Source organism: Marmota flaviventris, chromosome 17 (assembly GCF_047511675.1).
Source record: "Marmota flaviventris isolate mMarFla1 chromosome 17, mMarFla1.hap1, whole genome shotgun sequence".
NCBI classification, from domain to species: domain Eukaryota; kingdom Metazoa; phylum Chordata; class Mammalia; order Rodentia; family Sciuridae; genus Marmota; species Marmota flaviventris.
In genome coordinates, this window is record NC_092514.1 from 30,931,747 (window position 1) to 30,959,076 (window position 27,330).

Here is a 27,330-nt window from a genome sequence, read left to right on the forward strand (position 1 = left end):
AGTCCCAAAGCTCACTGTCCCCACACACCCTTGTACTCTTGTTCTCCATGCCCATGTTCTCTGCTAAACAGCTGCCCCCAAAGCTGTGTCATCAAGGTGCCTGAAGCTGCCCATTACACAATTTGGGGAATAAACAATGTTGTTCCCATTGCACATTGAAACCTGGGACCTTCTGTACTTGCCTACCTTAATGTCTACAAGTTCTATGCTTCCTTAACCTTTGATCCCTCTTACCTCTTTCCCTTTCCCAAAAGAGCTGGTCTATATATAAATAAAAGACCTGATTAAATTGTCATGTTGATTATGTGGTAAGTGAAGGTGAGAGAAAATACCTTACTTTGTTTCGTTGTTTCTTGCCTTCTTATTCAGTTTCCAAGGGATAAAAGAAAGGCGTTTTCCTGAAACAAAAAAAAAATTCTTCCAGGAATCAACACTTACTTCTAGCCTTTCCTTAAGCATCCCTAACCTAAATGACAGAAGTTTTGGCCCACTGAGCCCCATGGGGCTGAGGGATCTGGCTTTTAACAGTGGTGTTTAGCTCGAGGTTTCTCTAAATCCTCAATCACATGACCTTTGGGCCACCTACAGTAACATTTTCTGTGTGACTTCCCCAACCCTGTATCCCTCTGCCACTGTCCCTTTTCACGGCATCTCACTCTTCCTTCAATACAGTTTAAATCTCTTACAACTGCACCACTACATCCAAGTCATACAGAAAAGTAAGATTCCTATGTCATCTCCTTCCAATTTGGCAAAACAGCTATTAAATGACCTAAATGGTTTCAATCCTTAGAATATGCTATGTCATTATTCCTCCATCAGAGGACAATGTCCCACCTGGCCCCATCTTTACTTAAAAATGTCTCTGTGTTTTCTTTGTGTTTTTCTACATCTCCCATCACCCCTACTCAAGATCCTTTGTTGATTCTACATGGGTAGTGGCACCTTTTCCCAAGTTTCAAATCAGCATATTTTTTTGATTGTGCCAGGAATGCAATGCCCTGTGTCAACTTTATTCAGGATGTGTCTAAGAGTTGTGTTTGCAGCAAGAAACCTGGAGAATGAGGTGATTTCTCCCAGACACAGAACAGACTTGCTTCTATTTACTACAAAAGTAGTAAGTCCCTCAAACTCAGTGGTCCTCTCCTATAACACAGATCATCTAGGCCCATCTGTGTCACCCCATGGAATTGCGGGCAGCGGGAGCTGATGTGAACATGAAGCAATGAATAATTCAATCCTTTTTCTCTGAACCAGGGGTCTTGGGTATTTTGTCAGCCTCTTCCAACTGGTAATGGGATAACCCATTAATGAACTCATTAGCTTATAAATGTAAAATTCCAGACCCTTCCATCCACCTAATTGTTCACTTTTTACCAAGTAAAAATTAAAAAGTGATAACCCCTTGTGTTGGTAAAGATGCTAGGAAAAAACTTTTTGCATTTTTTAAAAATTTTAATTTTTATATGTAACAGCAGAATACATTACAATTCATATTATACATATAGAGCACAATTTTTCATATCTCTGGTTGTACATAGTCACACCATTCATATCTTCATACACGTACTTAGGATAATGATGTTAATCTCATCCCACCATCTTTCCTACCCCCCATACCCCCTCAGGACATTTTGATACCATATAATAACCTTTCTGGAAAACAAATTTACAATATGAGCATAAAGTATGTGGATGCCATATTACTCAGTAATCCCATTTTTGAGAACCTATAATATAAAAGCTCTGTGTATTCAGAATACATATCTGTAAATACGTGTATGTGTATACACACATATGTATGCATGTTTTAAAGCATTCATCATGGTTATAACTACTAATAACACCATAAAGATTCACCAAGAGGAGAATCCTAAAAGTTAGTGAATACAATAATTAGATCTCTACCTAATGATCTGAATATTTCCATCATGGAGTTCTCTCCCATCATGCATTGTTATTTGTATCATGTACTGTGAAAAACAAGTTCCAAGAAAAAAATTAATGTTACCTCATGTTTACATACAAAACAACATATAAGTAATTCTATGAACAGGAAAGAGTGGAAATAAGGAATCGAAATGGACTACTGAAAAAAAATGACTTCTCTTGGGGTGGGTATGAAGGATAGAAAATAAAAGAAAATTTTAAAATCAGCTCCTCTCTAAGTGGATCAACATATAAAATCATATTACAGTGAAGACTATAATTTCCCCCTGAACTCTTGATTGTCCCTCAAAAGGAGCCTTCTGTGACCAAAAAGGACAATCCCAATGCCCTTCAGGAGGCAAAATCTGGTAGAAGAAAGGAAGGTGGGTACAGTTGACATGGGCACAAGGTAAGGCTGTAAAGAACGGACATTGGCACCCAAGATCTTTCAGGAAATGCTCACTCTGTGCTACTCAGTATCAAAACAGGAGGGGAAGAAGAGAGGCCTGGAGAGAAACTCTGATGGACTCAGCCTGTCCCCACTCCCCTTCTTCGTGCCCCCTCGCTTGGCCCCTCACCTTCCTCAAAGTCGCTCTTATCCACAGAGAGGAGCAGCCACCTCCACCTCCACATGGGGATAATTGCAGGTTCAGGCCTGTCTGGGGTGGGTACCTGAAACGCCCCAATCCTACAGTGGGCGGACACACAAAACCCTACTTTATTAAGCTGGGGACTGGTCCTTCAGGCAACGCATCAAAAGCAGGTCCCCTAGACCTTTCCCAAGGCTTATTAACGGACAGCTATTACAGAGGCAGCAGGCCGGGGGTACCATGTGCCGCTACCGCAACCGCTTGGCCCCTGGGGCCTGGGTTTTCTCAGGGTCGCATAACCACGTGCAGCTGTGGCTGGTGGGGGCTCACCGGGAGGCAGAGCTGGAGCAGCAGCTGCGACCCAGGCGGGGCGAGGTCAGTGGGTGGGAGCCCGGATACCTGCCATCAGCCAGGCTAGGATTGCAGAGCGATGTGGGCGAGCAGTAGGAGACTAGGGGAGAGTTCCAACAGGACAGCCCGGGGTGGTACTTCCGCAGCGTAGGGAGAAAGGGGGTCCCCGGAGAAGCGGGTAGTGTTAGGAGTCCTAATTCCGGATTAGGCTCAACCCCCTTCTTCATTTCTCCGACCCTGGTCCTGGCGGCCTCCAACTCCATCTCCAAATGACCCCAGAGTCAGTGTAACTATGCCACCAGTGGTCAGCCTTGAAGCTCCTGCAAGCACGATCCTCAGTGAAGGATGATGCTCCATCGTCAGTTCAAGTCACTGCTTGCAATGCACTGCGGGCCCCTGCTTGCTCGCGCTGAAATAGAGCCTAACAGAGACCCCTGGGACAGGTCATGCGGAGGAGGAAGGGAGGTGATACTGTCTTCCGAGGCCCTGATAAACTGAAGTTCCACGAAGGGCCCGTTCTGCCCTCAGAACGGCTTCTCCAGGTCCTTCAGCTAAGTCTGGGGGGTCTGGCCCCCACAGGAGGAGGAGTTTGTTCTGGACACTCCAGAGGATCTGGGGCCTTTGCAGTTCGTGAAGCTGCGCAAACAGCACTCACTGGTGGACAGCGCGTGGTTCTGTGATCTGCGATCAATCGCATCACCTTGCAAGGTCCGGGAACCTCCGCGGAGACCGCAGAGACCGCGTTCCCGTGCTACCGCTGGGTGCAAGGCACGGGCGTCCTGAGCTTGCCCGAGGGCACTGGTGAGCCGGCAGCGTTGGGGAAGTGGGAGCAAGTCCTCCTCAGGAAGTGCTGGGGGCAGAGGAGCAGAAAAGGACTGAGTAAGGTCGGTGGTGCTTAGAGAAAGGATAGACCCCGAGGAGGCACGTGGAGTGCAGGGATTCCAGGATGCATGACAGGAAAAGGGAAGAAGTTATGAAGACCCAAAGTTTTACCCAGAATAAGTGATGGTGCGAGTGAGGCTGAAGAGGGATAAGGATCTGGAGATTCTCTTCCAAAAAGGTGAGGATAGGGAGTGGGATGCAGCAATGAAGGAAAACAGAGAAGCAAAGTAGAAAGGATACCTCTATGTTAGGGCAGCAACAGGTAAAGGGGCCCATGGAATAAAGGTGGTCAGTAACTTGAGAGCAGGACACAGCTATGGAAACAAATTACAACGATGTTGGAGAGCTGTTTTGGGTAGAATAACAGGGAATTCAACTGTGGGGAGCGGAGTCAAGGCAGAAGATGGGGATGAATGAGGACAGCAAAAGCTGAAATTGTTACCATGGGAAAAAAGGAGAAAAACATCGTGACACAATTAGGGATATGGACATGGTAAGAACATGGAATATGTGCTTCTGAAGAAGAAGTAAAGGGGGTGAAGGGGCTGGGGATGTGGCTCAAGCGGTAGCGCGCTTGCCTGGCATACGTGCGGCCCTGGTTCGATCCTCAGCACCACATACAAACAAAGATGTTGTGTCCGACGAAAACTAAAAAATAAATATTAAAAATTCTCTCTCTCTCTCTCTAAAAAAAAAAAAAGTTGTGCACATTTGCATACAATATGTCAAAACGCATTCTACTGTAAAAATAATAATTAATTAATTTTTTAAAAATTAACAAATACCTTTAATAAAAAAGAACAAGTGAAGTTAAATACAGGTGAGAACAGAAACAAGTTAGTTTTATATAAATTATGGGATGGGGAGACTGATAGACTCTTGGAACCTTTTGTTCTCACAGGTAGGATAAGAGGCTGAAAGTAACATGCACAGAAATTCTTGTAATCAGGAACAGTTAAGGGTGGAGGTGGAGAAGGGTAGTGTATATAAGTAGAGCTAACATGAAATATGTCATTTAGGAGAGAGGGGAAGATGAGGACAGGGAAAGGCCAGGACTGGCTAAATGTACCAAACTAATATGTGATTATGCAGGCTAGGTATGGACATGGCAGGAGATTAAGCAGAGGATTCAGAGATAATGATGAGTAGGGACTGGTAGATGAATGTGAATTAAAGAACAAGAAAGTATAGTAAACATGGGATATTTGCTTTAGGAGATTGGTGAAAATCAGGAATAAGGTGTGAACAAAAATAGATAAATGATGTCACAGACAAATCAGAGGAGGAGGAGCCAAAGAAAAAGGGGACAGTATACTGTAATACAATCAAGAATAGAGATGAGAACAAACCAAGAATGGCACCAGCTTGGACAAAGCTGTGATCTATCATCTCCCTAGCTCGCCTGGCAGGAGACAATGCCTTGGACATCTTCCAGAAGCATAGAAAGAAAGAACTGGAGGAAAGACAGCAGACCTACCGGTGAACACCCACCCTTATACCTCATAATTGTTCCACATCTTCCTATCTCCTGCTCCATTCCCGACCCTATTTCTTCCTCAACTCTTTCCCATCTGCTAGTTGGGGCATCTGGAAGGAAGGGATACCCCTGAAAATAGCTGCAGACACAGAGAATGATCTGCCCCCAGACATGAGATTCCATGAGGGCAAGAAGCTGGACTATGAATGGACACAAAGACAGGGTAAGGAGAAGGTCAGAATGGAGTGGGGGCTAGTGGATCCCAAATCAGGAGGGATTTGGTTAGTTGATTGTTTCCTCTGATGCTGTCCTAGGGCCCTGGAGGTGGTTTTCAAACGAAGAATTTGATCAGATATTTTGGGGCCAGAAGAGTGCCCTGGCTGGTCAGTGGTTCCCCCAGGCCTTCATGACCCCTTGAGGTCTTTTTTTTCCAAAGTCATCCTTTGCACTTGAGAGTCTCCCATATCTTGTGGCCAGATGAGAATTAATTATAACTCGTCATCTCAGAGAGGCCTGAGGATGAAAACATGAGGGCTGGGTAGGGTATGATCATATGCCTGAATTCTTGGGCTAGAACTTGCAAGAGAGGAATATCCAGGTAAATATCTTCCTCCCATTCTCCATCCCCACCCCACAGAGAAGGTTCATCAGCACTGGAAAGAGGATGAACTGTTTGGCTACCTGTTCCTCAATGATGCCAACCCCATGCTGTTGAGACGCTCTACTTCTCTGCCCTCTAGGCTGGTGCTTCCCTCAGGGACAGAGGAACTGGGGGCCCAGTTGAAAAAAGAACTCCAGGTACTTCCTCCCATACTCAGTTGATCTATCCTTGGCAGTGTGGCCCAGAGATGTAGTGAAATTAAGAGACCAAATGCATGTCAGAGGGAGGAATGCTGTCTTAACCTGCTGTCCTTGGTGCAGAGTACTGTGCTGGAAAGATCTAGAGAGAATAAAATATGTAAGAAAAAAACATTTGACAACTGGTGAGAGCCAAATACAGGTAGCAGGTGTTTAAGGATATGATGGGTAACAGACCCTGGATATTTGGACAAAGGGAGAACTTAGTGTGCCTGTGGTTCACAGTAGATTGGACAGGTATGGTCCCAAACTACCTCTGCACAATGAAAGGTTTGTTCCTAGGGAGCCTTCCCTCACTGGGCCTCTTTCTTCACAGTAAAGTGAGATGATTTGGACTAGATATTCTTGATACTTTCTCTGGTTCTGCTACTAAGGTTTCAATAGTGTCGTAAGATAATGGCATGAAGATAGATTGAACATCTTTACATTTCTTTTCCTTTGTTCTGATGCTGTGGGGGCATTCTTCCAATCTTTTTTATTATTATTATTTTAGTTGTAGTAGGACACAATACCTTTATTTTATTTATTTTATTTTTATGTGATGCTGAGGATCGAACCCAGAGCCTCACACATGCTAGGCAAGCACTCTGTCACTGAGCCCAACCCCAGCCCCAGTCTTCCAATCTTAACCATGCATACATTTCTCCTTTCCCCAGAATGGTTCACTGTTTGAGGCTGTCTTTATCTTGCTGGATGGAATTCCAACCAATGTGATCCAAAGAGAGAAGCAGTACCTGGCTGCTGAAGATGGAACCCAATGGGAAGCTGCTACCTATGGTCATCCAGGTGAGGTACCCTGAAGTACTCCTAATACTGTTCTCTGTTCATCTTACCTGCTGCCCAAGGACAGAGAAACCTGGCTCTCTCTTCCCATCTCTACCCCTGACCTCACTCAATGAGAACTATCTTCATATCTTTCTGATGGCTCCCTTCTAGTTTTCAGATTGGTCACTACTTATCTGGGCATACCTGAGAATCACAATGGCCTCTCTTGGTTTTCATGCTGAAGTTACTCAATCTCTTTTGATCTTTCAATGCGGTGAATATCCCTTCTTTCTTAAACATCTTTTCTTCCTTAATTTTAATATCTTCATTGCTGTTTGCACAGTCATTGATACATACTGTCAATTTCTCATTCTCACCTTCTTTTTCCCATTCTACCACCAAAGCTCAGACGCCCATCCTGTGTTCCCCAAACCACTGTTAGAGCCGCCATACTGATCGCTTCCTTCCATTTCACCTGCATTCACACAAACTATCATGACACTTACATGGAACCATGGCTAGTGACAGGCAATGTGGAAGTGTCCTACTTCCTCCTACTTGGTTTTCACTTTCTCAGAAGCAATTACTTGATTTCAGTCATTTCCATTTCCCTCAAAATACTGAGCAAAGTGTCTTGCATGTGGCAAGAGGTCAATGAATGTTTGATTCTTCTTTCTTTTAGCTCCAACTTCCCACCTCCAGTTCTCCTACCCCAACACTGTTCCTGCCCTCTGATCCTCCACTTGCCTGGCTCCTGGCCAAGTCCTGGGTCTGAAATTCAGATTTCCAACTGCATGAGCTCCAGTATCATTTGCTGAACACTCACCTGCTGGGTGAGGTCATTGCTGTTGCCACCATGAGGTGCCTCCCAGGACTGCACCCTGTCTTCAAGCTCCACCCTCCAGGTCCCATCTTGTACCTCAGAGTGAGGAAAAAATCATCAGCTGTATGGGATTTAAAAGCCTAAGTCTTCAAGATATGACCATGACATTGATGATTGGCACTCTGTTCATAAGACACTATGAAGATTCTGTGTGTCTTATGAACAGAATCTTCATAGTGTCTTATGAACAGAGGCAGAGAAAGGAGACAGATAACTATTGCAAGACCTTGACCTTGATTTTATTTTAATGCTTAAATTCTTTTTATCTTGAGATAATTGTAGATATACATGAGTTAAGAAATAATACACTATGAAGTCAAATACTGGGATTAATTAAGTACACATTGTAAGTCAGCTCTCTGAAACTCTCTGGCAATGGGTCAGGAATAGAGTAGGAATATAATTTGTTAAAGCAAAATGTTAGTTCTGCCTTAGGAGATTTATCATTTGTGTGGAAAGGCAGACAACAATTTCTGGAATTAGAGAGACATAGAGAGGTGCTATAATATTAGTGGAGATGTTCCACCATAACTGAAGTAGTCAGATAAGCAGAAGATCAAAGGGCAGAGTCAAAGAGAGCAGAGGGAGAGCAAAGCCTGACAGGTCGCTTGAACCTGCCCAAGAGTGAGGTGGCTAAAAAGCTGCATTTGCATGGTGGTATCAGGAGCGGGGGAGGAAAGAAGGGAAGAAGGGAGGGAGGGACACCAATGAATGGTGATCATGGGAAACAGTAACTGCAGCATGCCTGAGTGCAAAACTGGAGAGGCAAGGTTAGAGGTCTGTGCTTCTGAAACACCTGGGAGTCCTCAATATGGGTGAGTTGTACAGACCTTATTTTTAAAAAGAGTGAGTCTGGTTATCTATTGCTGAGCATAATGCAGGAAAAAAATGATGCGTGCTTGCTTTAAAAATTTTTGGAAATCATAATGTCACTTTAATACAGGGAACATAGCCAAGAAGGCAGCAAACATGTGCATGCTTAGGCATCAGAGCAATGATCAGAAACTGCAAAGTCAGGTAAAGAAGCCAGTTTGGAGACCAAGATGAACTTTTCAGTTTTAGATACAGGGAGTTTGAAGTATTGGTCAGATATACGAGTGAGTACTTGGCAGGCAGAACAACGGAATTGTAGGTGGATGCAGTGAGACATGCCTGTAATCCCAGTAACTCTGGAGCTGGGGCAGGAGAATCACAAATTCCAGGCCAGACCCAGCCATTTAGTGAGACCCTGTCTCAAAATAGAAAATAAAAAGAACTGGGGATATAACTCAGTGGTAAAGCACCCCTGGTTTCAATCCCCAGTACAAAAATAAACAAAGGAAATTGAGTTGTATTGCTGCTTGGAGTTCCCACCCCAATCCTAATCTGGGCTGTAGTAATTCTGCTTTTTAAGGTTACAAAAGCAAAGTAATTATTAATATAGTTCATGGAAACTTTATTTAATGATCTTATGATATTTTGCATCACCATGGTCTTAACTTAAATTATTTAAGTACATTTTTATACTTTAAAATCCCTGTTTATTGGTTTGGCCCCTCCATATGTCCCTAACCTCAATATAACAACTTCATCACATGGCAAACAGCTGCATTGTTATCAGGACCCACCGGAGGTATCATTAAAGGTCATATGGGCAGATTTTGCATGCAGATTACCAGCATCTGAATAATGAATCTTGGCCTCAATACTTACTCAGATGTGTGCTTTGGGGTCCTCATCTCTGAATGGAGATAATAGGATCTCCATCATGGGGTTGTAAGGCATTAAATGATAAAATATGGGTTATCATAATTAATTATCATCATCATCCTCATTATTGTTAGGGGCTCTGATTTGGGTTCTTTGTTCCCTTATTTTGGAGGTCTTATGTTTTCTGTGATGCCAATATCCTTCCATGAATTTTCTGAAAAGACCGTTATGAGGGGCCTTAATGCCTTAAAACCAGGAGTATCTCCTCAATCTTGCCCTTGGCCCAGTATCAAACAATTAAAATGTGAAAAACTATGTGAATCTTGTATATCAATTAGGTTATAATGGGGAAACCCCCACTTAGCATAAAAATAAGCATGTGTCAATGATAAGTGGCCTTCATGAGGGGACATATAGGGCCTAATTAGGAATGGCTTAAACAGGTAGCTTGATGTGACATCTTTAATCCTGATTAAGACCTTAAAAAAAAAAAAAGGAAAATGATGAGTAGTTAGATGTGTGGTTTTGAAATAAGCACAGGCTTGTTTAAGTTATGAAGATGTGAAATATAGAGAAAGAACACAATTATATCAAAAGTTAAGGGGCAGATTCTTTAAAATACAACTGTGTTCAAGGTGAATATAATAAAGGCAATGATCTCAAGAACTTCTGTGTGCCAGGCAGTGTTCCAAACCTGCTGCTCGGTCACTCTCAGAAGCAGTACTGCAGCATCTGAGATAAGACACCCTGGTAACTAGTGAGGAGACTGACACTTAGAGGGTTCATTATGTTGCTCAGGTATCAAGGTGAGTAGTGAAATGTGCACTCAAACCCCACTCTGTGTGGCTCCAAAGCCCAACTGTCATGGAAGTTGGAGGATATGGGAGTGAGTGGTTAGAGGAGCAGGAGACCAGACTATCAAAATAGCAGCGGGGACAAAAGCATCAAGAGGAGAGCAAGACACCATGCTGTGTGCCAGACCCTACAAGAAATAACCCAAGCATGGCCTCCATTAACCACCCCTCCAATCTCCTGCAACCCAGCTCCTGGAGCCCCATATCCACAACACTATGGAAATCAACACCCAGGGCCAGATCCAGTTTAACTCAGATGAAGGAATATTTGCAAAGGTAAAGAGGAACTTGAACATGGGTGTGCCTAATCATCCATCTCTCTAAAACTTCTTGACATCCTCAAGACCCCAGACCAACCTGCATGAATGGCCTGATCCTTAAACTCGTGAGCCCTGTTCCATCACACAGATGACTTTAAATCTGAACAACCCATTTCTGAATCCCTGTATAATAGGCAATTATTCTGTTCTTCAAGCCCTGTTAACTTTCTCATCCTAGGCAGTGAGCACAGGTGGAGGTGGTCATCTAGATTTGGCCTGTCGGGCAATGACTCAGCTGACCTATTGCTCCCTCTGTCCTCCTGATGACCTGGCTGACCGGGGTCTTCTGGGAATCCCAAGTGCTCTCTATGCTCATGATGCCTTGGCCGGTAGGTAAGAAGCAGCTAAGAAATGGGGAGTGGGAGTGGGAGAAGGAGGGTGGGGTTCTGGCTTAAGATCAGCATAGGGCAAAAGCAAAGAGGGTAGGAGGGAGGTATGGAATGGAGGTGAGGAGAGCTGTGAGTGAGTAAATCATAAGATCTGGTGGCATCAGGAATGATGTAAAGAAGAGTGTCTGGCAACCATGTGCAGTGTAGGGAATTCCTGGAACTCTTGACTTACAACTTCCTTTACACAATTGTGTCATAAACCTGGGGAATGTTCCAAAAGGCAAGTCTACTAGGACCTGACCCAGGTTTAGTGGCAAGATTAGAGTAGTAGAGGTCAGAGGCTGAAGCCTTCTGGGATCACAGATATCAGCTCCCTTCTCTGAGCAAGTGTGTGGAGGGGATGGTCCACCTCTTCTACCAGAGGGATGATGTTGTGAGGAGGGATCCTGAGCTGCAGGCCTGGTGTTGGGAGATCATGGAGGTGGGGCTGTGCCATGCCCAGGACAGAGGTAAGATCCATCTCAGAGACAGGAGCTCTTTGGAGACTCTGCCAGAACCTCTTCCCAGCTCTGCTCCTCTGAGACAGAACCCCAACCTCTCCTGACACCACTCCCACCATACCTGAAAGCATCTGAATTCCATTCATAGCCCCCTAAGGCTCAGAACAATTCTAGACCCCAAGGATTGTCTCCTCAGAGACCCTGATCATCAAGCCTACTCCTATCCCCATCCCACTCACAGATGCCCATAACCTACCATGTCCTGGGACCCAACCAGGCCAAAGCCAGTGAAGGATTCTGTCCAGTTCATTCTGGGTCTCACCTTCTGTCTTCATGGTCCCCTCTTTTCCTGCCTGAAGATATAAACAGGAAAATTTTCACACCAAAGCTTATAAGGACCCCCTCTGGCTTCCCCTCTCTTCTCTTCCTGCCTGTGACTATCCACCATGCAGAGAGGCCCAGGCCAGAGTGCAAGGGCATTTCCAGATGCAACCTCAGTACCATGCATGCTTTGGCTCAAACCTGACTCAATGCCCTTATCCTTGGGACTCAAGATTCTTTGGCCAATTTGTCCACCCCTCTTGGATCGAGATCCTTCTTCCCTTCCATAGCTCTCTTCTTTCCATGAAATATAGAGGGTTTACAATACACACTTAGATATATTTTTTAACTTCTGATTTACCCATTATTCTCCCTTATCTTTCAGTGTTCTCTTTACCTCATCAGTTAAAGGTTATGTGCTAAACAAAATTTAAAGTACTAATTTCGGTCTCTTCCTCTTCCTAGTTATGCAACCTTGAACAATTTATTTATTCTTTTTTCTCTTTGACTTTTGGTTTATTTCTCTCTAAAATGCACATACTGTTTTCATTCCCTCCTCACTACTTACCTGACCGAACTTTTGTGATGCAAATGAAATGTGTGACAATGCCAAAATGTGTCGACTGCATATTGTGAGTTGTTTAATCATAGGCTCCACGCCACCAAAAAAATACCTCCCCAATATGGTCAGCATGGAACAGGAGAATCCAGGCTCTGACAGACAGTAGATGACTTTGGGATGATCACTAAGTTTTTTGACCCTGACTCACCATACTAATTTTATCTTTTTATTCTGTAATTTTGATGCTTTGACATCTTGGGGATTTGCTGACCCTGAAGGTACTGCCTTTCCCAGGGCTAGCTAACTCCCTGTGTGCATGTCTTTCCTGTGCTAACCAACTATCCCAGAGCCCACACCCCTAACTACTTCCTCTTAGGAGCTCTCACACTCCAGGCCTAAATTCTGAGCCTACACCCCAATCACTTCCTCTAGGGAGCTCTCACACTCCAGCCCTGAATTCCAGAGGATTGTTAGACAGGTGGGGACAGCCACTGCACCTCAAATGTGACAGAATTATCCAAAGCAACCAGTCCTAAACCTGCCTATTCTATCTTACCCATCCCTTATTGTGAAAACCATAATAAAGGCTCTTGCTCCAGTTGCCCTCTACTCCCTCTGTTCCCTGGCAGGCTCTTGTGCTTCCTTGTGTGGCCCCCTAAGGTATAGCAAGTACCATTCTTTTGGAACCTGTAAGTATAATAAACCATCTTTTCAATGGCATTCGTCTCTTCTCTGTTAGCCTCATCATACCTGAAAGGTAATGAAAATAGCTGGGCATGGTGTCACATAGCTGTAATCCCAGCAATTTAGGAGGCTGAGGCAGGAGGATGACAAGTTTGAGACTAGCCTCAGAAACATAGTAAGACCCTGTCTCAAATAATAAAGAAAAAGGGCTGAGGACAGAGCTCAGTGGTAAAGTGCCCTGAGTTCAATCCCCAGTACTTAAAAACTAAAATAAAATAAATAATGAAACTATATTTCAAATATTCACCTGTAAATTGAGTGGAGTGAGATAGCTGACATTTGAGCTACTTCCTGTATCTGAAATGAGACAATAACTTCTCTTTTCCTAGCATTATTATTCAGCCATCTATAAGAACTGCCTGAAAATTAGAAGGCATGCTTCTGTGTTTGTTTAGGGGGATGGGAATTTTATTGAAATCAAATAGACCAAGAGGAAAAAAAGATCTAAGTCATAGGTATACAACTTAAGGACTTTTACTAAGGTGGCCCAGGGGGATAATCACCACTTGGATCAAGAGTCAGAACTTTACCGCTCTCTCAAAATCTCCTGTCATACCCATCCAGAGGCAATTACCATCCTGACTTTTCACAATGCAGGTTGGTTTGATTTCTTTGTAACTTCATATAAATGGAAATATGAGCTTGAACTCACTTATTTCATTCTCTGAACAATGTGAGGATTACACATGCTGTTTCATATAGCATGGACTTCTTTCATTGTCACGCCTGTATAATATTCTATTATGTGAATATGGTACAACTTATTTTTCATTTGTGCTATTGATAGAAATTATGGTTGTTTCCAGTTTGTAGCTATTAATCTTAATGCTGCTGTGAACACTTTTGAATAGGTTTTTTCTTTGTACATACCTAGGAGAGAGACTAATGAATCATAGAGTACATGCATGTTTTGTTTGAAATAGTTTTTTTTTTATTTTATGTGTTCTAATTTGTTATATATGACAGCAGAATGCAATTCATTTCATATTACATAAATAGAGCACAATTTTTCATATCTCAGGTTGAACACAAAGTAGAGTCACACCATTTATGTTTTCATACATGTACTTAAGGTCACGATGTCTGTCTCATTCCACTGTCTTTCCTACCCTCACACCCTCTGCCTTCCCCTCCCTCCCCTTTGCCCGAACTAAAGTTCATCTATTGCTTCCATGTTCTCCCCCAGCCCCATTATGAATCAGCATCCTTATATCAGAGAAGACATTTGGCATTTGATTTGGGATTGGCTTACTTAGCATTATGTTCTCCAACTCCCATCCATTTACCTGCAAATGCCATGATTTTATTCTATTTTATTGCTGAGTAAGAGTCTATTGTGGATATATACCACCACATTTTCTTTACTCATTCATCTACTGAAGCACGTCTAGGTTGGATCCACAGTTTAGCTATTGTGAATTGTGCTGCTATTGATGTGGCTATGTCCCTGTAGTATGCTGTTTTTTAAGTCCTTTGGGTATAGTCCTAGGAGAGGGATAACTGGGTCAAATGGTGTTTCCATTCCAAGATTTCCAAGGAATCTCCATACTGTTTTCCATATTGGCTCCACCAGCAATGTATGAGTGTGCCTTTTCCCCACATCCTCACCAACACTTATTGTTGTTTGTATTAATAGCTGCCATTCTGAATGGAATGGGATAAACTCTTACAGTAGTTTTGATTTGCATTTCTCTAATTGCTAGAGGTGTTGAATATTTTTTTCATATATTTGTTGATTGATTGTATATCATCTTCTGAGAAGTGTCTGTTCAGTTTTTTGGCCCATTTATTGATTGGCTTATTTGTGGGTTTTGTTGTTTTTGTGTGTGTTAAATTTTTTGGGTGCTTTATATATCCTAGAGATTAGTGCTCTATCTGATGTGTGAGGGGTAAAAATTTGCTCCCATTCTGTAGGCTCTGTATTCACTTCACTGATTGTTTCTTTTGCTGAGAAGAAGCTTTTTAGTTTGAATCCATCCCATTTATTGATTCTTGATTTTAATTCTTGTGCTCTAGGAATCTTATTAAGGAATTTGGGGCCTAATCTGACATGATGGAGATTTGAGCCTACTTTTTCTTCTATTAGGTGAAGGGTCTCTGGTTTAATCCCTAGGTCCTTGATCCACTTTGAGTTGAGTTTTGTGCATGGTGAGAAAAAGCAGTCATGAAATTCATCTGGAAAAATAAAGAGACCAAAATAGCTAAAGCAATCCTTAGCAAGAAGAGTGAAGCAGGTGGCATCACTCTACCAGACCTTAAACTAGTAACAAAAATGGCATAGTCTTGGCACCAAAATAGACTTGTAGACCAATGGTACAGAATAGAGGACACAGAGACAAACCCGCATAAATATAGTCATCTTATATTAAACAAACGTACCAAAAACATATATTGGAGAAAAGATAGCCTCTTCAACAAATGGTGCTGGGAAAACTGGAAATTTATATAAACAAAATGGAATTGTTTTAAATAGTTTATGACAGTTTGGGAAAGCAATTGTACCAATATTAATTCCTTCTAGCTTAGGACGAGTTATAACCATTTCATTTTCTCTTAAGTGTACCACAGAGAATTCTATTATTTCCTCTTTAGCCATATTAGTGGGTAGGTAGTCTTATTACATTTTATATTTAAGTTGTATTACCCCCAATGACTAGTGGAGCTGAGTACCTTTTCATAGAATTAGTAACTATATGGATATCCTCTTCTTTGAAAGGCTTTTTCAAGCATTTGCCCATTTTCCTAAGATTTATCTGTCTTCATCCTACTGACTTTTATCCACTTTTATAAAAGGAGATATTTGACCAAGAACCTCCTCTACCTCCTTACTCTCCAAATCTTACCATAAGAGCAATAGCTACCATGTACTGAGGGGATTCATGTAATCATCTCACTAATAAGGTAATTATTGTTATTATTGTTGTTGTTGATTATTATTATTGCCATATTCAGAGAAAAATATTAAGGTTCAAGGAAGGTAATCAATTGGTCCAACTGATGCAACTGGTCAGCAGCAGAGCCAGGACTGGGACCCAGGGCTTATGCCACAGCCTGTGCTCTGGACCACAGCACTCCCTACGTCACAGGTGATTTTCAGATAGTCTTTCCATGATATATATATACCAATCAAATTATGAAAAACCCTTCCTGAGTTTTCACATACCATTTCCCTGTTTTATTTCTAATCTTACTACTATCTAACATAATTTTGTTATTTTATTTTCCTTCCATTTTAGAATCTAAGCTGTAAGAGGACAGGGATATTGATGTGTTGTACCTACCAGTGTAGTCCCAATGGCTTGACAGTGTCTGGTCCATAGAGTTCCAGGGTTTTTGAATTAATGCATAAATGAATGCATGAACACATACTAATAATTAAGTCTGTATTTCTTTATCCTCTCTGGGGCTCTGTTTCTAAAAAATTTTTTTCTTCTCCTAGGTTTCCCTGCCTCTTTTCAGTCTTGGCTTCAACTCTGTCATTTCCTTACCATGTGCATCTTCACATGCACTGCCCAACACACAGCCATCAATAATAGTTAGGTAGGGACCACTGACAGCAATGGTCCCTGAGGTCTAGGTGGGTGCAACCAAGTGCCTAGACTAGCGGGATGCTTGAAGGGGAAAACTGGAGCTTGGGGTCCTGAAGTTCAGAGTCCTTGAGTGACTCCAGATTCTTTTCTCCCCGCCACCCCTCAAGCTGGACTGGTTTTACTGGGTTCCTAATGGCCCATGCTCAATGCGGATGCCCCCACCCACTACCAAGGAAGATGTTATATTCTTAATGGGTTTTTTTTTGTATGTGTGTGAAGCTATTCAAGAAAGGAATCATAGAAAGAGTGAAAATATTTTAGTCCCATTGAAGAAATGCCATTTTGATTTCTAATAAATATTTATTTTTCCTTGTTATGGCCACGTTTTATTCTTGGTATGTGAATGTGAAGACTGACTAGAAATCCTAGAGTATTGCTTAACAGAAATGGATATGAGGAAGGCCAGTTTTTGGACCAAAAACATTATTGGTCCCAGTTCAGGGCCAGCATGCTATAAGACATGTGACCTTCACATACTGTCTACACTTCAATGTGCACGCATGTCCAGGATTCTATCTGAACCACTCAGCAACTGTGGAAGCAGCTCGAGTAAAGGATTCACAGTCAGATGGTGTTAGTGGTTCAGGCCACAAGATACCCATGCATGCATTTTACCTACAGAGTCTTATTTAATCCTTACAATACCCCAGTGGTTACTCTAGTTCCTTCATCAGTTCTGTTATATTTTCCAGTAGTCATTTCAAAGCTGTCATTCTTGACCCCTTTCTCTTTAAAAACCTATAGGTAGTTTAATCTCCTACTTAGTAGTGAAAATAGAAGCCATCAGATGGAAACACCTTCAACTTTTGACCACCAAACCTACAAAGTTATCTGTATTCATACCCACAGCATTGAAATATCCTGTCAGGGGATGCTCTCTACTTCCTTGAGATTTCTTATGCTATTTCATGATTGTGAAATTTATTTCTCCACTTAACAGATCTCTTTTCTAAAGTGAACCTTATGGCCTAACCGAAAGGGCCTAAAATGATATTTAGGGCCTAATTTAAATTGACAAAATTTAGGTTAAAATTTAGGTTAGGCCTCAAATGATATTTGGGCCTAAAATGATATTTATGGCCTAACCTAACCTGTGTCACACTAAATATCATAAAATGTTTTATGATATTTAGCTATTTTGGCTCTAATATTTTTCTTTCTAAATTTTCACTTCATATTAATTATATGTTAATCATAGCAATCTTCTATAGACCCCAGTTTTTTTGAGGGCAGTTGAAATTACTTGATCAAGTCCCTGTTCTTTTTCTCAGCCAAAAGAAGAAATACCAATTCTGTTTTTCAGTTTGATAGGGTGTAAAACCCTAGGCTGTACATTCACTTTATGGCATATGTGAGTATAGCCCTACTTCCCTGGAGTTGTGTACTGTGTGACCCAGGAAGACTTATGTGGTAGCTCTGGGTGAAATACTCCATAGAGAGCCTCCAAGTCATTGATTTGATGTGTTAAGGAACTACTATCTGCCCAGCACTGGACTTCGTGTGTCTGTGTTGGGGTGGGGGTTATAAAGAAGGTCTCTATGGGTAAGTTATGAGTCTCTTGATGGCAATATATGTGGAAATACAGGGGTATTAAAAGTTTTGGGGAGTCCCTAAGCAGTCACTTCCCTTCAGACTGTGTCTGCATGGGGTATGCAAATGCAGGCCTTGCAGATGTGCCCTGGTCCAGTTACCCTGGTGCACTCAGGACTTGTGGGCTCCTCTCCCAGCACCATGGCCTTGGTCATCTCGGTCTTCAGAGTTTCCCCGCTGCCCCTTCCAACTTGCTTTTCCTATTGGAGCAGTAACTGTATGTAGGTCACCATTCCTGTTCCAGTGGCATCTAGTGGTGTCCAGGCACATCTTCTGTGGTCTCTGAGTCAATCTGCTCTTCGGAGGAAGCCCTCTGGGATGGCTTTACACTCATCAGATCAATCTCATGTATCCAACAAGACTGACCGACTTCTAGGTGGTAAGCAATGTGTTCAAAGTTATGGATACTTCAAAGAACAAGACACTCTCCCTGCTCCCTTAGAGCTTTTGCAGTTTAAGTAAACAGATATTTAACTATCGTCTACTCCAGTTTCATAAATTAGTACTTTTACAGTTGTGGTATGTGCTAGTCTGATATAAAAGTTAGTGTGTTTGTATAACAGAGGGGCCTAACCTAGGCTGGATCACACTGAGGACAAGTGTCATCTGGGTCAAGGGATGAGAGGGTGAGACAGACTTTCAAGAAGAGAAAACACATGGGCAAAAACCCCCAGGTAATAGGGAGCTTGGTGCATCTGAGGTCTGGAGAATCAAGCCAGTGTGGCCCAACTGCTGGAGCAAGGAGCCAAGTGACATGAGATGATGCTGGAGGGGTGGCCATGCCCAGAGCATGTAGGGCTTGTCCCATCAAGGTGAGGCTTTGACACTTCATTTCAAGGGTAAGTAGAAGCCACCAAAATGTCTCACATGGGGGAACTACTGAGTGGGAACATTTCCCTGTTTAATTTGATGGGATTGTAGGCTTAAAAGTATGTTTTATTACTACTATTTTCTCCTGCTGTCTTTTGAGATACAGTAACAGTCTGAAGAGTGTGGGATGGAGTGAGTTTCACTCAAGAGAGGTGGTGAGAAGACCCAGGAAGTGACTGAGAAAGAAGGAAAAAAGAAGGAGGGAGATTGGTGGAATGTGGAGTTGTTTAGGTAGAGAAGGGCATTTGGGCTCACTCATTTATTCAACTAACCTTTCTTAGGCATTTAATAGATTGCAGATCCTGAAAAAGACACTGTTAATGTCCTTGACATAGCATAGATGGAAGGATGGGCAAATGGGGCAACTAAGTCAGGTAGAGATGAAGGCTTCATACCTAAAATGAGAGTTGAGTTGCATTTGGAAGGAAACCCAGGAATTAGCTAGAGCAAGGCCTGGGGTGGGTGTGTATGTGTGTGTGGGATATGCATGAAGTTGGGAGAAAATTTTAGGGGGAAGAATCAGTTTGGATGGAGGTGTTCAGGAATAAAACAACACAAAGGCCTTGGAACAGAGAGAATGGGAATGGAGTCTAGAGAGGTTGTGGGGGAGGGAGCAGCTCACAAATGGTCTTTTGTGCTATGTTTGAACTAAGTGCTGGGCACTGAGCTAAGTGCTGGCATGCATTAACTTGCTTAATTCTCACAGTAACCCCTGGCAGAAGCATTAGTATTATGAGCACTCCTAGTTTATACATGAGAAAACAGAGTTGGCAGATTGTCAGAAATAATAAAAATAAAACTGAAAATGACTAACACTACATAGCCATGTGTTGTAGATTAAAAAAAAAAATCACATCTAATTAGAAAAACTGAAGATGATAACAATTGAGTCAGGAAATATTAGGCTCAATAGAAATAATGAATCTCCAAAACTGAAACCACAATGACCTAAAAGGCACATTAGAAATTTTATAAATAACTAAAACTCGATGAAAGGATAAAGTTTTCTTGCCAAAATTTACGACTGGAAAAAATGACCCTGAGGATTTGGACTCAAATAAAACATAACAGAACATTTACAGTGGGAGTAGGATACTTGGTAAAACTTACATGCTAAAGTCGATTGAGCTGGGTGCAGTGGCACAGGCCTGTGATCCCAGCAGCTGAGGATGGTGAGGCAGAAGGATCGTAGGTTCAAAGCCAACCTCAGCAACAGTGAGGCGCTAAGCAATTCAGCAAGACCCTGTCTCTAAATAAAATACAAAATAGGGCTGGGGATGTGGCTCAGTGGTTGAGTGCCCCTGATCAGTCCCCAGTTACCCTCCCCCACCCCAAATACATAAAGTCAACTGACACATATTTACTACAACATTCAGAGGGAAGTTTATTCCAATAGAAAATGATTTTTCTAGTGCAAAATTTAGAAATCATTTAGTTGTGTTCTATAAAACAATAAATATGGAATGAAATTAGCTTAGTGGAGTTAGCTCTGGAAGAATGAAAATGTTTATGTATCTATATAAGTTCCAGATACTGTTAGTATTTTTGGTAAAACATTTGAAGCCATAAACATGTTTCCTTGGAGTTCAAATCATAGGATAAAAATGTTCCTTACTTGGCTGCTGTGGCCTAAAAGAGGAGAGGGGAGGGCCCTGAGGCTGGGGTGGGAAGGGAGGGAGGCAGTGTTTTGCCAGAGGTCCTTCCAGGACAAGAATCATGGGAGGTGAGGGATTTCAGCATTAAAAAATGGGAGAATTTCTTTCTTTTCTTTTTTATGCTTTCAATAATTTCTTGAAAGAATATGTTTGCAAACCAGAGACACATTTCCATGGGTTAGGGTCACATTTCCACAGTGTCCGCTGCCTTCTGTTATGGGTCTTTACCACCTAGGCTGGCAACTTCTGGAGTCCAAAGAGCTCCTCACACTTCAGCTAGGAACAAGAGTGAGTGTTGAGCCAAAATGAGAAGTGAAGATGCGAGGAATGCACCTGTTCCCAATTGTCCATGTTGAGAAGGACAGGAAGCATTTCAAGGCAAGTGCAAGACATCTGTGTTTCTAGATGTGTTTGTCACCTTTATAATCAGCCCTCATTTCTCTTTTAACATGTTATCTAAAGAAGAGCAGCTAAAAATCTACTATGGATATCACAATTATTGCTAGTTTATGAACTGAATACTTAATATAGTGTCATTAACTCAATCATGAAAAATTTTAAAAATACTCTGCCCCATTAGTTTCTAGTAGCACTTAAGCATTACTTGAAACATACATTTCATGCCACATTCAAGTTAATAACTTTGCATATAGTATCTATATCTTTTATACTTTGAAAGTGAAGGCTATTTTTAGGAATGTTAAACTATCAAAATGTGAATGTATAAAAATCTATGCAGAAATAGGAAGAACACTTCTTTGAAGGAACTATATACATAAAATATAACTTTAAAAGACATTCATTAATTTATTCCTTTCTTTAGACACTGGTGTGGGTGCCTCCTGTGTGGGGGACTGGGTCAGGTGCTGTGAACCTGAACTTAAATAAGGCACAACTCTGTTCTTGAGGACCGTATAGACTGGTCTGTTTTCAAGATGCCCCACAAAAAGTGAACTAGCACTGATTTCTAGTGGAAAGAGGAGCGAATTCTTTTTGCATTGAGAGTGAATTTTGTTGTCTTTGCGAAAGCTTCTTTCTTTTCATAATAAGCAGCCTCATTCACAAATACAGGGTACACTGTACAGTCTCCACCCAACAGGATAGTCTTTCCGTCAAGAGTCATAAACATGGGGTCCCCAGGGGGCAATGGTTTCCAGTCTTGATCCTCTTGGAAGACAGTTAAAATAATAAATTACAAAATTCTTGTGTTCAACTACAGATAATTAACAAATACCATTCTGTTCTTTAAAAAGTGACACTTGAAGGGTGTCCTGAGAGATATGTGAGAGACCTGACTCCACTGGAACCATGTAACTGTCTTGGGCAGCAGTTTTAAGAGTTTCCCTGTTAATTCTTACAGTTGAAATGTGTAATTAGAGTTTCTCTGACACCAAGTTTACCTTGAATGTGACAAAACAGAATTATAGTATTAAAAGGAAAAATAAATTTCATATCTACCTAAGCGCATATTCTACTTTTTGCCATCTGAAGTGAAACTCTGTTTAGCAAAATTTAGGAAATATTTTTTCAGAGCCTTCTGTGTGCAAAACATTCTACTGTTGGGGACATAAAAATGAGTCACATTGTATTTGCACACAGGGAGACTTTATTCTGATGGGAGGATTGGTGAGTGGTTTGGGGAAAAGTCTAAGACAAGGTGGATGTACCGCAGATGTGTCCCCACACTATGTTAACAACTGTGTTATCTGACAGGTCCTGCCCCAGGGATTTGGCCCTTTGATCCTTCAAGCACCAATTTTGTCAGATCATAGGTAGTCTAGTACAGTTCTTCTCCAACTTGGCTGTGCTTACAAATCATCTGGGGATTTTGCTAAAATGCAGATTTTGATGCTAATGGTCAGGGGTGAGGACCTGTGATTCTGCATTTCTAATATTTTCCAGCAGCATCGACATCATGCAGGAGTTTGTTAGAAAAGCTGAATTTTGTTCCCCTCTGCAGACTTATTAAATCAAAATCTTCATGTTAACAAATTCTCAGAGGTTCACATGTAGAATACTGAAATACACAAAGTACTGCATCTCAGTGATTTTCTCAATGCTAGCCATACTTGAGAATCACTTGAGATCTTAACATACATTTACATGGGTACCGGGGCTGGCCCCATCTTAGATATAGCAAATTAGAATTAAAAAGTGGATTTATTTTTAATAAATACATTTTTTACTAAAATTTTATTTGAAAAATTTATATAGAGTAAAATTCATTAATTTTTGTGTGCAGTTGTGAATTCTGACATATACATAGCATAGAGTCTATACCCTATGACTATGCAATAAAAACATCTAGGTTATCATCCACTTCCTCCAGTACCTCATGCTTCTTATTTTTATAGTTCACTTTTCCCTTTTCTCCCCCTCCCTTTCTTCCTATCTTTTCCTTCCTTCCTTTCTTTCTGTAAGTGCCAGGTGATTTTACAGGGTGGCCTGGTTGAGAATGCTGCTCTGAACAAGTGCTTTTCAGGCAGAGATATGCCCAGAATCACTGAAGGAACTTCCACGCCCATTGGTTGGTCGCATCTGCAGAGGTTCCCATGTAGTGCAGTGCTCCCCAGTCCTGAGTCCTATGAAATCACCTGGTGAAGTCATTTGATTCCCTGTGTCCACCTTGGTAAATTAAATTAGAACCTCTGGGGTTGGGACCCGGGAACCTGGACTTTTGAAAGACTCCTCAGCTGGTTCTTACATGGCCTGAGTTTGAGAAGCACTGCTTTAGTAGTTTGTTGCATACATTTGGGGAGAAAATCCCCTAGGTAATTCTGATAAGTAACCCCAATTAAGGACCATCACTCTTAGAATCTAGACAGGCAGCCGGTCCCTGACAGTGTCTTTGGCTCCAGGGCCAGCATCCTCTCTGCTCAGCTTACATTCCACTGACAGTGCTCTTCCTGCTATTATCAAACCCTCCAAAGTTATCTCCAGCCCCAGGCCCTTTGCACTTGTTTTTCATATGTCTGGCTTCTCATCTTCCAGGTTCCTGTTTCAGTGTCACTATTTCAGAGATGACTCTTCCCAACTACTCCATCTAATTTGAACCCTTTGTTGTCCCCTGCTACATTATTGTTTATTTCATTCATAGTACTTATTGCAATTTGAAATGACCTGTTTTATGTATTCTTTATTCAGTTAATATAGATGTTTCCATGAGGACTCTGCCTATTTTGAATCTCAGGACCCAGAACAGGTTTAGTAGTCATTCAAAAATATTTACTGAGATAACTAACCAGTTGATCCCTTCTTGTAGAACACTGAGCCATTCCTTACTGTTTATCAACTCCAAATTATTTTTACAGACTTTTGGGACCTACCTCTGACACTGTTAGCTGCTGATCTCAATGTCACTTCTCAGTCCCCCAGGATTGTTTTTCTTCTCCTTGAGGGTTTTAAATGTTTGCCATCATCATCTTGGCCTGTGTGTCCTGTGCTGGGTTTTGATGTTATTGCCTACAAGGCTTTCTTTCTTTCTCTCCCTGAGTCTTTACCTTTCCTTTAAAACACTGCTGAAAGTGCCTTGCTCTGGTTTCTACTGGGATCCCATTAAACCACAAAGCAGGGTTTTCCCTACTGGTGTGTATTTGGGGCAGGATGATTTACTCAGTTGAAAGTCCAGATGACTATGAGGGTCATTCAATGGGGATTTGAATTGGATCGGTGGTTTTCAGCCATAACCACCCAGGTCAGTAAGATCAGTTTATCTCAGAGTAGAGTGCTGGCATTTTCATTTTTAGAAAGCTCTCTAGGTAGCCTGCAGTCAGGGCTGAAAGCCCCACACTAGGTAACCTCTCATCTCAGGTCTGAGAATGTGTGGGACACTCCACATGGGGTCCAGTCATCTTAACTTTTTGGAATTGTTGCTTGTGGGAGACCAACCTTACACGTGACTGAGTCACACTCCCTGGCTGGGTGCTGAGGTGCTCAGTCGCAGAAATGTGGCAGAGCTTTCCCCACCCTTCTTGGGTGCGAGGGTCAGTGTCTCATGCATGGGTGTGTCTTGCTACAGCCCCATAGGTGAAGCTACGCTCACCTGTTCCTTTATAATATAATCCCTTGCCCTGTTTAGGATAGAATCTTCCATGGAAGTGCCTTGTGTGTGTCCCCTTCTCTTACTGTGCCCTTGGGTGTGGCCTACCCAGGTGTCAGTCAACCTGCTGACAGTGGACATCATGAAGATAGACTCAGCCCCCTGAAACCTGACCCCTTGCCTCATTTAAATAACTTCTCCTCAATAAATGGGGTCAGCGCGTGCTCTCTCTCTCTTTCTGCGGACGCTTAAGGTCAGAGGAGCCTTCACAGCGACCCCAAAGAAAAAGGTATTTGTGTCTCTTGTGTGGTTATTTCGTGCAGCCCAGTTAGCCCAGTTTAACTGGAGTGACCCCTGAGCCTTTTAGTCAAGAGAGCAGAGAGCAGAAACCCGGCAGTTGCTCTGCCCTATCTTTCTCTTCGTCTTTTCCATACATAAACCTCCTGAGTCTCCCCTTTCTTCCTCCCTCACTCTGCCATCATGGATCAGTCCAGGCAGGGGGTGATACCTCAATTCTGAGGAGAGTCAGGGAATGGTGGCAGCAGTGCCCCAGAGAAACAGGTTCTGTCTTGCTCTAACTTAGTTGGTTGGGACCACAGGGAGGTGGCAATAACATGGTCATCTGCAAGGACATTAGTTCTTGGTTTTTCGTTGATGGCTGTGTCCATGGGATGGCTCTAATTTCTGTCTCCATTTGCAAAAAACATAATAGTTCCCACCCATTGCACTTGGAGAGGAATTTCACTTTTGAAAGAAGCCTTGTCTGACCACCCTTCTCCTACCTCCTTATTCTTTTACAGCATTTGGTTATCATCATTTCTAGACCATAGTTTAGAAGTATATATATCTGGACTATGAATTCCATGAGACTATAGCTGGCACAAATGATTTGCATTTTGAGGCTTGTTTTATGGAATTTTAACAGATCAGCATTTTGAAACATACTTCACATTCATAAAGTTTCTGTTATATGTCCAAATGAATAACTTATTTGAAAGTTAATGAACTATAGTAATTCTTTCTTATACTTACCTCGTTTATTGTGTACAGTTTGTCTTCTGTGGAAAGTTTTGTTAGAAAAAGGAGAGCATTTCCTTAGAACTAGAACAATAGAGGCTTTTCATATTCTTATACCAACTTAATCTCCAAAATATTTTTAACTCCCTGTTTCCCAAAGCACACTTGAGTTTGGATCCTTGCAAAAACTATGCGTTTTATTAGTTCTTTTTTGAGAGCTTAGAGAACTGAGAAAATAAAGTGAAACATTTCCTAATTCTCACTATCTCCATATTAAGTTGAATATTTAATGTTTTGAAGTAGGTATATCATAACTTCCAGCACTCCATTGTGCCAATGGAGGTGACTGATTTGTTAATAAAATAATGTAGTTTAAAACAAAGGACAGCATATTTTTACTTAATGGTTATGTCTATCTGACAGATCAATATTAGAAATTTGTAGGAGACAAATTTAAGATGGATTTGTTTCCTAATTGGTATGATTGAAGAATAAGGAGGGTTTTCTGTTCAATATTACAAAGTGTCTCATACATAATGTGGTTGTCCAAGAGTCATGCCATCAAACTACTCTCACTACTTTAGTGTCTTCCTGTTGCTGTCACCCATTTCTGATTAACTTTTCACATGGAAATAAATGAATGATAACTAGAATGAGACAGATATGAAACAGATAAGTTTATAAACTGCTAGAAAAAGCTAGGCATGATGGTACACACCTGTAATTCCAGCAGTTCTGGATGCTGAAGTAGGAGACTGCCAGTTCAAAGCCTGCCTCAGCAATTTAGTGAGGCCCTAAGCTACTCAGTGAGACCCTGTCTTAAAATAAAATACAAAAGAGGGCAGTGGATATGGTTCAGTGGTTAAGAACCCCTGAGTTCAATCCCTGGTACCAAAACAAATAAACAAACAAACAAACAAATTGCTAGCAAAAATATTCCATATTGCTCATGTCTAAATTCCTTACAGATATAGCACAGGATATTGTTCCTCCTGGACTTAATGTTGCTGTTTTAATGAGAAACCTTTTTCTTTTTTGAGGGAGTGCGTGTTATACATATGTGTATGTATATATGTATATATCAGGTCAAAATCAGCTTCCTTGATGCTCATGTTTTGGGTAAATCTCCTAACTGTAACTACGATGAATAACTAGTCTTTTCAGACATTTTGTTGTTTGAAATCTTCTTTCCAAGTTAAAAAGATGAATCTCTTCCCTCAAAACTTATTCCTTACCCTGGCATACAAGGCCTACTATTATTTGGTGTCAATCTATCTCTAATCTTATCTCCAAACATTCTTACTTGACCTAATTTTCCAAGAAACTAAGAATATGTTTTACTTTCCCATAGCCTTAGACTTTTATTAACAACCTTCCCCCATTTCTCAAGCTTTCTCTACCTCTTCCTTTTACTTATCCCAGCCTTTGAATAGTGAAGATAGTTAAAAAACAAAAAACAAAAACATGGTCTTTGAATTCAGGTCTAAAAATTAATATACTTGGCCTATAGTAAGT

The 27,330-nt window shown here is 41.6% G+C and overlaps 1 pseudogene; it reads left to right on the plus strand.

The window, feature by feature from the left end:
* Positions 1-2,759: 2,759 nt before the first annotated feature.
* On the plus strand, positions 2,760-17,616 carry LOC114082531 (polyunsaturated fatty acid lipoxygenase ALOX12-like; annotated as a pseudogene).
* The last annotated feature ends 9,714 nt before the right edge of the window (positions 17,617-27,330 follow it).